The sequence below is a fragment of the Lonchura striata genome, chromosome 4 (assembly GCF_050655825.1).
Source record: "Lonchura striata isolate lonStrDom1 chromosome 4, ASM5065582v1, whole genome shotgun sequence".
Lineage (NCBI taxonomy): Eukaryota > Metazoa > Chordata > Aves > Passeriformes > Estrildidae > Lonchura > Lonchura striata.
In genome coordinates this window covers 53883164-53895425 of record NC_140706.1, presented here as the reverse complement: position 1 = coordinate 53895425, position 12262 = coordinate 53883164, and positions in this window count along the sequence as shown.

Sequence of the window (12262 nt, the reverse complement as noted above, 5' to 3'; positions counted from 1 at the left end):
GACCCACAAAGAACTGTGGTACCCCTACTAATACCACCCCTGCTGCCTCAGTTTCCCAAAATTCCCAGAAAAGCATTGATAACCTCCAGCTGATAGACAGGCATAGACCCAAACCTGATAGTCCCAGAGAATGGACAGCTGTCCCATCTCAGGACGAGAGAAAATTCCTAAAAGCAGCAAATTATAGTAGTATCCCTTTTTCCTATGGTAAACAACTGTTGAAAAGTACCATAGAAAAAACATATGAAACCCTCAAACGCAGCTTGTTAAAACACAAAAAGGGAATGTATAAGGCTGCACCTCAAAAGAAGTTAAGCAAAGCCCTATACGTATACAATTTTTTAAATAGCTCTGCAAATGAGCCTGACCCCCCCCATTTACAGACATTTTCTAAACAACAAAAAAGCAAAATTAAAGGATCACCCCCCAGTTTTAATAAAAAACCTAGACTCAGGACGAATAGAGGGGCCATACAACCTTGTAACATGGGGGAGAGGGTTTGCTTGTGTTTCTACAGGTGAAGGACTCAAATGAGTCCCAGCAACGAATGTAAAGCCCTACCACGCACCGAAATCTAACAGTACCCTCACAGATGGCAGTGACTCTGCAGGTGCAAGCCAAGAAGTGAGTACTCAGACCTGAACTGTGCAAAACCGAGAAGAAAATTACCTGCCAGAAACAACTCAAGAAAGAATATGGACATTTGTTTACACATGCATGTTGCTTTTGTTTCCTTGTTGTTACATTTGTTCTCGTGTTTCAATTTTTGCATTGAAGTTTCACCTTTAAGTTAACCAAAGACAAATGCCTGAGTTGCTCTGGCCAAGACTGCAAGCTCTGGTAGCATATCTCTAGCTGATACAAAGCCCTAATAGACTTTTTCAACCTGGTCAATTATAGAACCTTCCCCAGAAGGTTTTGATAACGCTACCTCAGTTAAATTATTCCATTACACTAAAGCAGTCAAAAAGTTAAAATGCTCAATCAGTAAAGAAATAAATGCCACCTCTACTATAATCAGTAATCTAGCTAAACAGTTTATCTGAAGGTTTGAGCTCTGCATCTTGGCTGAAGGAACTCTGTAAAGTAAGGTTGATTGTTTTAAGAGTAATAAGTGTAGTTTCAGTAGCAATATGTTATATACCCCAAGTTGTGCAAAAATAGTAATTAAGTCAGTATTTACCTTTTAAATAGTTTAACGAAAAAGGGCAATTGTTGCAGATTATAGATAAATATGATTGTTCATAAATAATACAGCTAGGATGAGAACAGTTCTCCCAGCTAGCCGGACAATGCCCCTGCCTTTGGATGGGTCCTGGGGTGAAATGGGCTGTTCCATCCCACCCCCAAAAGATGTATGTTTCATCCCACACCTCTGTACCTTCTCCTAAAACACCAGTGTCTGTAACCCCATTGGCCCATACCTTATCCCAATCCACCTAGGAGCCCCTGATAAGGGGGCTCCGAGGGGCCACGCGCTCTCTTGGAACCTCTCCCCCCATCTTGGAACTTCCTCCCCTCCTGGGGCTTCCCCTCTCCTAAACCCTCCTTTTGTCTCTCCCCTCCCCCACCGTCTCAGGCCCGGCCACGTGCTACGCCTGGGAGCACGAGGCACGGACCTTCCTGCACCCCCAATAAACCTCTTTCCCCAAGAGCAAACTACAGAGATCTCTGCCTCCCTACACCCCCACCGTGCAGGAGCATAATATTCCCACACCTCCCCACAGCTTGTTTGTCCTTACAGTGTACAATATGGCTCAGCAAATCTGCAAATGCTGAGACAAGTGTGCTGGTGAGCAAAGAAATGTTTCCTTATAGCCATGCCAGGTTGTCACTCCTCTGCCTCCCCCACTGTTAGGAGCTGCTAGACTCTCTCAGCCATCTGGTGCAGGATTTGGAATTTCCTGCTGCTAACCACGGCCAGTCCTGGCATTGCTGTGCACTTGCTGTATGGAGATGAGACAGGCTTGGAAGTGTTTCTAAAAAGCTGGAAAAGCAGTGGGAAGGCTGGAGGAAAATGAGTGAGAAGGTGTGAGCTGGAAACAAGACACACTAGTGATGGAGGTCTCAGCACATATTTTCCTTATGTGGGGGATAAAGGAAAGAGCTTTGTCCTTAGATTTTAGCAGTCATTGGACACAGCCATGGCAGAATAAATTGTAGATAACATGCTCATTTTCATTCCCTGCTGGTGAATGGAGATGCAGACAGATTTCCAGAGAAGCACAAGGTCATGAAGGCCTTTGGATGAGGAAGGGTCTGAGAAGCCATCTGCCTCAGTTTCCTCTGCCAGCTCCTCCCTGTGGGATGCCACTCACGTGTGACAGTTGGGAAGCTAAAGAAATCCTTATGAGGTGTATTTAGACCAGCATGCCAGCAACCGGGATCAGGACCAAGCTGTGCCTGCACAGTCTGCATGGACGAGAGAGGAAGTCATTGCTGCTCTTGTAGCTCTCCCTGCTGGAATCTGCTCTGACCCCAAGTTACTTAAGTTTACTAATGCAAAGACCTGTAAGGCAGGTGTTAGACCACTTTGTTTATGCACTTTTTTCATTCCACTGGCATTCAGAAACCTATCACACTAAATGCATTTTTAATTTGGCCATGTTTGAAGATGTAGCTCTTTCCATACACTCAGTCCTATCAGTGCTAGCAAAAGCAGAGAACATCCCTTTCTCTGACAGATAGGGAACACCCACAGCTGTCCCAAATCAAGTTCTGTGATCACACACTGCTTATTCATCACTGTGCACCTATCCCTTGTAGTCACTGCGATGACTTTTGAGCCAGTCCTAGAAAGCCCTGAAAATTCCCAGAAATTCATACAACCATTTTTAAAGTATTAAAGAAGAGTCACAAGTTCAATATGTGTTTTGCCTGGGCAAGAGACTCATAAGGATGTAGCCTTTGGTTGGCTGGAGTGGGTGTGTTAGGCTATTCTTAGTCAATATGAATACCCAAAATAGACACTGCTTTGAGTGAAATAGGGACTGGGTTCTCCTCTGAACATTATTACACAGCAGACACACTATGCAAAGTGACTTGACTTTTCCCCAGTAAGAATGATAGGATGGTCAAACATTTAGTTATCAATATCTGAATTTGAAAATATGTTAGCTCCAGATAAAATGAGAAATATCTTAGAGTGTATAGAAAAACCTTCAGTTCTCCAGTTTTAAGCATCTCTCTCAAATATGTACTCTAATACTTGCAGTGTGCATGGTGGGTGTAAGCAGTATTTGTGCAGGACTTCTAAGGAAAATACCCCATCTTTCCACAGGCCAGCATGAAACTGCTTGAAAATAATGAGCTGGAGGTATTATTTTCTATTTCTCAGTGAATAGTTGCTGAAATTATTTACAGTCTTCCCACAGTTCCAATTATTTTGCTGTGTGTCCTTACAGTCTCTCTCTCTATGTGCAAGGCATTTTATTCCTGTACCTCCACACAGAGAAGAGAATTTATTGGCACAAGCTGGCACAGACAAATTGATTTTAGCTACCTGCAGTGATTTTAAGTTGTAATAACTGAGGATGCTTCTCACACTACATGCACCACCCAACTGTGTGCCCTGAAATTTCAACTAAAGGGTGCCCATTAATTTGAATACTCTTTTGGTGAGGTTCTAACAAACATACTACCTTGGTCTTGTTTAGGGCAACATGGCATGGACTTCAACATGAATTCACTTTCTGAACAAGGAACAGATAACATCTGCCCCATTAAAGATGCAGATACACTACAGCGGGGAAGGTAAATGTTGGTGGCAATGAAGATGATAGTGATGATGATGACCATGGTGATGGAGTGCTCCCCAGGTGTCACTCAATGTCTTCATCTCGCTACTTAGAGATGAAGTCTTCCTTTTTGCAGGCTAAATGCTGAACACAGCGGTTTGCACTGCCATGTTCTTCAGATTGCCCTTAAGCTTACAGGCTTTAGAGAAGAGGATGAGCTTGGAGAAGCTGTCAGTGCTCCTGTCATCAGCTGACAGTCATCAAAGGAACATTATAACCATGGACACAACAAGGAGCAGCTTGGACCATAAACAAGCTGTCTACATACCAACATGCTATTCTCAAAGAAAACAATTTTCTTGGATGTGTGCACAGCCTGCTGCTGTTTCGATCTTCAGAGCACTGAAAGCATGATATTTTTAGCTAAACATCCACCTGAACCCATCTGGAGAAACAGAAGGCCTTGTGCCCCAAGCAGGGCCTGTTTCCTTTTCCCCCTACAACACGCAATGGCTACAAGAGTGGCAAATCTTATGCCTTTAGTATTTCCCCCCCTCCAGATCAATGACTGTGGTGGGATGAAAAGAGCACATGCTTCTGACTGATCAAACCAAGACTGTAATTTTCACCTGTTAAAAGAAGTCTGTCTACTAACAGTCTAACATAGTTGAGCAGAGAGACTTGACTATATTTAAATTAATTAGTACTTTATTTATAATTAAATTCAGGAGAAATGAAACCATATACAACAAGAACTATATACATTAAGGAAATAATCTTTATATCACATAACCCCCAAAATCCACCTGAATCTGTGCTGAGAAATAGAAGTACTCATCAATAAATGGGATCACATTCTTTGTGAGTTCTGTCCTGCAAGTTGGGCAAATGCTGGAAGTCTCAATGACAACAGAGAAGCACTGACTGCAGAAGACAGGGCCACAATGGAGTTGGCAAAACCAGTTATTCTCTTTGCACAACATGGAAGTAAGGAAATAAAAATGTGTATTGGGAGGAAAGAATTTGAGTTTGCTGTTCTATTGGCACCAGGCCAATAAGACTTGGAGTACCTGAAATCAGTCTGTTACTATTAGGATAATGAGAGACCCAAACATCTGCCAGTAACATCTTGGCAACAGTCTCTCCCTCTACCTTCACCACCAAAAAATAACTTTGGAGTTTCAAAGCAACAGCTGTGCTTCAAGCCAGCTGCACACATCATCCCAAATTAGCTGAGTTGCACAACTCCCTCTCTGGTCCATTTCCTGTCCCACAAAGCTGAAAGAATGACAACATCTGGACCCTCACCTCTGAGTTTTCATCCACCCAAACTGGAGAACTACCAGGACCTGCTGACCATGCACTAGAGGGACAGCCTGCACATTTGGACACTCTGCTTGGCTCAACAGCAATGTAAACACCTCCACCCTTTTATCCTCTCTTTGCCATCCTCACTCAAGGCAATGCAGCTCTACTTTAGGTCACTGCTGCTGCTTGAGTGGAATATTTTTAATCCTTAGATACACAGCACCAGGAATGACCCAGCTCCTTCTTGTCCAAGGTGTTCCTCTACAGCACCAGGACCTTTGCTATCTCTTCCAGGCCGATTATCTCAGGAAGTCCCTGCCTGCCCAAGCTCTTCCCCCCCTCCCCTCTGTGCTGCACACCTACAGTTGTTCCAAGGCTTTGATGTCTCCATCAGGTGTCCATTCAGCCTTTTGCTTTGTTACTCCTGCCAAACCATGCAAGGGCTTCAAGGTCACCTCAACTTTTGACCAACACTGACATTCTGTGTTTGTCATTTACTTCATCTCCTGCAATGGCAGTCCCACTGTATTTGTTTAGAGAGGCAGAGAAAAGCCTAAAGCAAAACTGTAAAAGCTGCCTCAGGGAGTCCCAGTTAAAGTGGGTGGAACCAGGCAAAGCTGTCTCCTAGACTTTTCAAAAACCTGATAAAGGGCCCAATCTGTCACAATTTCATGCACTTACACTGTCAAGAAGAGCATGAGGAGAGAAAATTGAAATGAGTTTCTAACCTGAGAATATTCTCAGTTTCCAGTCTAAGCATTTAGACATTCAGAATTGTAACTGCATGGAATGGGCTGCAATTTCCCTCTTCCCTGTACTGATGTGATTTCTTGCTCCTTATATCTTCAAAACAATTTTTAATGGAAACTGCACATTTTCCATGTTTTTGAGCAAAAATGTTATCTTAGCTCTTGTAAATGAGAACCTTTTAATGCTTTATAAGATTATTTAAAATTTTAAATATAGCACCTAAATAAAATTTGGTGATGAAATTGGGAATTTTGATGAGAAGGAGAACTTTGAAAATAATTTTTGTTAAAATTGCTGCAATTATCTACGGAGATTGTAAGTATTTTAATGTCCAAACAATGATGAAAAGAGGAAAGAAAATAATATGGCTTCTTTGATGATCTATACTACTTGATATAGAAAATTATTTCCTCAAAATGATTCCTAGGCTGTAGTTGCATGATCGTTCATTCTGTAGCTCTTCAAATAGAAGATACACTGGATCAAGAGTTTACATGTGGTTCTGGCATTTTAAAATCTCATTTACAATTGATAGTTCCTTCAAAATTAGACTTAATTAATTCCAGCAAAACTTGTTTAAAATAAAACAGTCATATAGCCAGACAAAACTGTTTAACCAAATGAACTTTTGCCTTAACTGGACTCCCCTAGACACCCACATGGGCCCCTGTATACAAATCGTAACTAAAGGGTGCATTTAAAGTTATCCTTGGAAAATCTTGAAAGGGAGTCAATAGATAAAAATGAATTTTGCCTTTTCTTCTGTTTCATCTAATTTCACATTGCTTTTATAATTCAGTTAACTGTTGCTATAAAAATAACAATTATAATAGTATGTTGTCCTTTACCACCTTCATCTCAGGCCTGGTGTTTAAGGCCAGAGGATTCAAAACCATGAATGGAATTAATCAAATGCAAACTTCATATTAAAACAGACTCAGGTCTACACAGCAGAGCTGATTCTGGTCCAGTTCTCCACCACAAATGTGCTGAATTAATACGTAAGCAAGAAGATGCACACTAAAAATCCAAAATCTCTTTCTGCAGAGCACCCTAAATTGGAAGAATAAAGAACCTGTCTCTTCCAAAGGAGCATCTGCTTCTTAGAGCTTGGCTTGAAACAGAACACAAATGAGTATGACATAGGAAAAGAGCAGAGAGTAATTTCAGTAGCAAAGAAAATAAGACATCTTTTCCATGACAAGAAAATTAATTTCATTACTTCATATAGTTAATGTATAGGAAGTAGCCATCCTATCATAGTAGTTAAGCATAAATAAAGGAAAACTTTTCTCCCTCAGGCTCATCTGCAGATTTTATGATCAATCTTCTTTTGTTAGGCTACATTTCTTGCTACTATTCTTCCATCTCAGTAGTCATTTGCCAGTTTGGCCAGCAAATTGAGAAAAATCACCTATACACTCAGCACCTTCAGAAGCCACCTGCTTAGCTGAAGATATCTGCAGTACAAAATACAGGGTTATGACTGTTCTAGCATTGTACCTCTAATGCTAAAAGAAATATCATATTTGCATATTATTAAGAGCTAAATAATCATTCAAGAGTATAGAAAAACGTTCACATGTTGCAGAATTGCATGCTTGGAGATGAACTTCTAAAAAATCCTCCATAATTTACAGAGATGAAAGTGAAATAGTAATCTCAATTCATTTTTGCATTGTGAGAACTTGGCTACACTAAATATTTAAATATATATTTTTATTGACTTTGGAAGGGACAGGGATTAATTAGTTGATATTTTCTATTTTATAAATGAAACCCCTGAGACTGGTGAGATGAAAACACCTGGGGTAGAGGGTAAGTGGTAAAAGGAGACCACTTATTTGCCCCAGTGAGTCTCGGTCCCAGCTTCCATTCCCAAGTATGGTGGCAGCTTGGACCCTGATCCAGAAATCCTTATTCATGCCCAGTTTGGATTAGCTGCTACCTTTTTTCCCCTAAAAGCTATCAATATATCTAGAAATGGTGCATTTGCTTTCTGTATTTTTTCTGGAATGATAGTGATTTATTTGTTTATTTATATTGAAGAAAAAACATAAAGAAGTATCTGAACTTCAAAAAAAAGCCCACATTGGACAGTTCCTCTAGAGAATTTCCATTTCCTCAGGGTCCATGGAGATGGTGCTTTTACAGATGGGGTTTGGGTCAGCCTGTTCTCACTCATCATCTCACTCTTCATCTTTTTGTGAGTATGAAAGCTCACAACTTGACAGGCAGCTCAATACCTATAAATGGCCATTTGTTATTTATGGTGATTAGAAAGTGTCCATGTTTTCAGACCTATTATGTATGCAGTGATGTAAGGCTTCTATTTTAAAGATAGTGTTTATTTATCATACCAGAAGGGGCTAATGTCTGGAAATGTTATATCGGTAAAGTAAACATGGAGCACTACTGAACAAAGTATAACCTAAATGGCCTGTTTGCATTCAGTATTGAAATTTTAATCTCATTTCCCCATTTTGTTACAAACAGTAAAGGGAAAAACTGATACAGAATCCATAGGGAAAAATTCCAGGGCACTGTATATTGCATGTGAGAAAAAGGAGTCCCCATTATATCCTTCTGCAAACAACGGTTTGCTCCCTGCCATCACCTTAAGAGCAGCAGAGCTTCCTTTAAGTTCTGATTTTCCTGTTTGTAGCTAAGTAATTTATTAGGGGTGAAAAAAACAGATGAAAAGGGGGGCAGATAGGAAAGATGGCCTTTATGGTGTGTCGGTTGCACACTATAGAATAAATATTTAACACCCTGGTACCCCATAAAGCCCATGTTCCCAGGCAGCTCTGCTCTCTTGGGATGCTGCCAACAGATAAGGGAACATACTCCACCTTCAAGTCCCTCCTTATTACAGTTCTGAAGGTCAGGGTGAATAAGAATTAAAAGAGCCAAGAAAAGGGCAGAGAGGAAGAAGATCCAGATCATTAGCTGATCTGGAAACGCCTGGGAAGTCAGACAATTTCTGAGTCCTCTGTGAACTCAGTGCAAGCTAAGACAGAGTCCTGTTTTCTTAGTAGATATATGAAAAGTGAGCTACAAGTCATGCTGTCCATGCCACTTCAGGTTTCTAAAGCCTTTCCAGATGATCCTAGAGGGAGCCTAGACTGTGTGAACAGCTATAGAAACAGCTCCATCTTCCACTTTGACATGGTTTTGTTTCTAAATCTTGTTATGTTTTTGGACACCTGCTGCCACATCAGTCTTAAAAGAAAAAAGAAAGTCTCATGGTTTATTATTGATTTTAGAATCAGTAGAAAGTCAGAATTCTGATATCATTTCTCTGATGGCACAAGGAATATTAAAATGGCAGTTTGCAATAGAAAGCTCAGGAAGTGAAAATAGGGTGAAATCCTGAAAGGAAGATTTGTCAAAACCCCTCTGAACAAAGCAAACTTACTGGATTTCATGCACTCAGTTGACAGAACCTTCTTAGCTTCAGTTTTCCAATGAGAGTCCAACAGCCAAACCCACAAACATTTCTATAAACAGTGAAAGCAACACAAAGTAGAGAAGAGCTAGGCAATTCTGAACTGAATTCTATTGATTTTGTGATAAAGGCTCCATGGAGATCAGCTGTTAATTACCTTTTCAGAGAAGACATTTCCTTAGATCATAGTCAGGGTTGGGGTTTTTTGCCCCTTTCCTCTCAGGTACTGCTGTACTGCTAGGATTAGCATAGGATTGAAACCATAAATGTGTATTGGGACACAATTTTAATTATTCATCCATTTTATTATGGTAGTGCTAAAGACCAGGCAATGATACAATATACAAAATAGACATGCCCCATCACAACTGCTTTGCTAGTGAGTAATATTTTCAGCAGTTTAACCCCACTTTCTTTCTAGTCAAAGTTATGGCAAAGCAGCACATACCTGTCCATCTTGTTTTCCTTTCCACTGCTGTTTCTACATATGTTAGTGACTTATCCCTAACCGGTAAATGGCATGAATGACTTAACCCTGACAGGTACAGAGCTTTTCTGATTCCTTCAGGGTGGAGGCAGAGGGGACACACAGTGCTGTGTCTCTGTGCTTAGCTCCTCTCTGAATAAAACCAGCGAGTCCCAGCTGTACAAAGGCTCTGAGCTGTGCGTGGTGGAAGACATGTAAGTAGGGGCAAATGAGGCTTGAAAACAATCTGTTCACTCACCAGAGCCTGACATGGGCTGATTCAGTGTTTGCTGCCTTGCCTGGGTGATGTGAGCTGTTCCTTACAGCAATAACAGGTGCAAAGCTTTCTGGTGTAGTGTTGTTTTTAAACCCCTAAGTCCCTTTCGTAATCCAGAGAGTCTGTGGGCTGAGCTCTCCAAAGCCATAGGACCAACTTTGTACATGCAACCTGGGCAATTATGGATGCAAAATGAATCCTGCAAGTGAAGTCACACTGTTCCTCACTTCTCAAAATTACTGGGGATAGTGTACACAGAGCAGGCTTACACACAGCAGCAGGATGACATGATTAGACTTTGCAAACACATTTGCTTTTTGCTCAAAAATCTCTCTTCTGCTACTAGGGCTGATGCAGTTCTGCTGGAAGTCCCCATGCAGAGATCATGGAATCATAGAATTTCCAGGGACATGTTCCACTAGACTAGGCTAGACTCAAAGCCCCATCCCACCTGGCCTTGAACACTTCTGTTGATGGGACCTCCAGAACTTTTCTGGACAATATGTGCCAGTGCCTCAACATCCTCACAGTAATGAATTTCTTCCTAACATCTATCTAAATCTCTCCTCTTTTAGTTTAAGACTATTCTACCTTTTTTTACACAATCTGCCCCCTCTTTGTAAGACCCCTTTAAGTACTGGAAGATCTTCCATTTTTTTAGCTAGCTTGAGAAAGAAGGTCAAAGAGAAAGAACATTGGTGACTGCAGTGCACAAGAAGATGAGTGTTTAAATTATTCATTTTATACAAAACCTCCTTATACATGATTGAAAACAGGTGGTGCCAGGAATGACAGCTCATAGCTGATTACTAATACACCATCATTATGTGGAGCAAAGGAAAGAGCTATAGCAGATGGGACTCTCTAAAACCAGGCAGCAGCAGACCATACATGAAAATGCATGACTCTGTTTTAGCTTACAAGCTGTAAGTACAAATGGTAATATGGTTTTGACTCAGAGGGAGGCCTTTGTGCAGTAAAACTTGGGAGTCTTCAAACACTGCAACCACTCAAAGTAGACAGACTTTGGTGAGTCACTCTTCTCCTGCCTATCTTGAATTTCTTTTTTTTTTTTTCTGTGCTTGACTAGCAGCACATCTAGTGCAAAATAAGCAAAGTAAACTAGAAACAATCAGCATGATGATCTTAGTTCACACTTCAGCTCACATATCAAGAGTGTCTGCACCTTAACAAGCTCCAACTCACAAGGAAGCCTAACTCAATTGCAAATTAACAACCTCTGCTTGGTCTTGATTCCAGACCTATTGTGCCTTGAGAAATATTACATCTAAAAATACTCTGAGTTAAGGTTCCTTCAAGTGGGGTGTTCTGGAAATGATCTATAGCATTTTGCATGTAAAAGAACAGCAGTGGCCTTGGTGCAGAGCACTTTGCTCATTTGTATTTATATACGTTCCCTGACCAATAAAATTGTTAGAAAAATAAGGCCTTTTTGTTCATAATATAGAATCTCTCACATTCACAGAATAGAGTTTTAACTTGTCTGAACATGTTCTCATTTTGCCAGGCATTCCAGTAACTATCTCTCAAGGACAATTACGTTACAAACTTTTTAGGGAGTTGAAACTGTTTTGAGAAAGTTGCTGCTAGGCACCCAAACACCTAAGCGAATAGATATCTTTCAAGGACAGTTCCGTTACAGAGCTTAGCAAAACATGTAAACGTGCCTGGAGATAACATTTCTTGTTTTGAGAAAATTTCCAGGTCGCAGAGGCAACCTTAAAGAAGACCACTGGCGCCACCAAGAGGCAGAAAACGACCACCTAACAACAGGGTGCGCCTGCGCAGAAGAGACACCAGAACGTCACCAGAACGTCACACATCCGGAAGAGACAACCCAATAAGTGGGGGGGAAACGGGGAACTAGGCGCGGTAGTTGAAACGACTGCCGCCCAGCACGCGTTGGTTTGCTTTCGCTTTCTGCTATTAATAAATCCTTTTAATTGGATTTAACAGCCTATTGTGCTCGTTTATAACAAAATGGCCAAGGTGACTTTGGGAGGAGAAGGCTGCTAGAGTACAAACAATGCAATTGGGACCCACAACTTTCTGTGCATGTCAAAAGTCATTTGCATATTCATTTGATGTTCCCCCCCTTGCACAGCCCCATAAATATCCTAAGCTAGCTCAGAGGTCCTAGGCTGTGAGGGGAGGAATATCAGGAGAAGGCAAAAATTTGCAAAAGAGGCTCTTACCCCAATATATGTTGTTCAGCTCTCTTTATTCTGTGTGTCCATGTGGAGAGCAGGGACAAA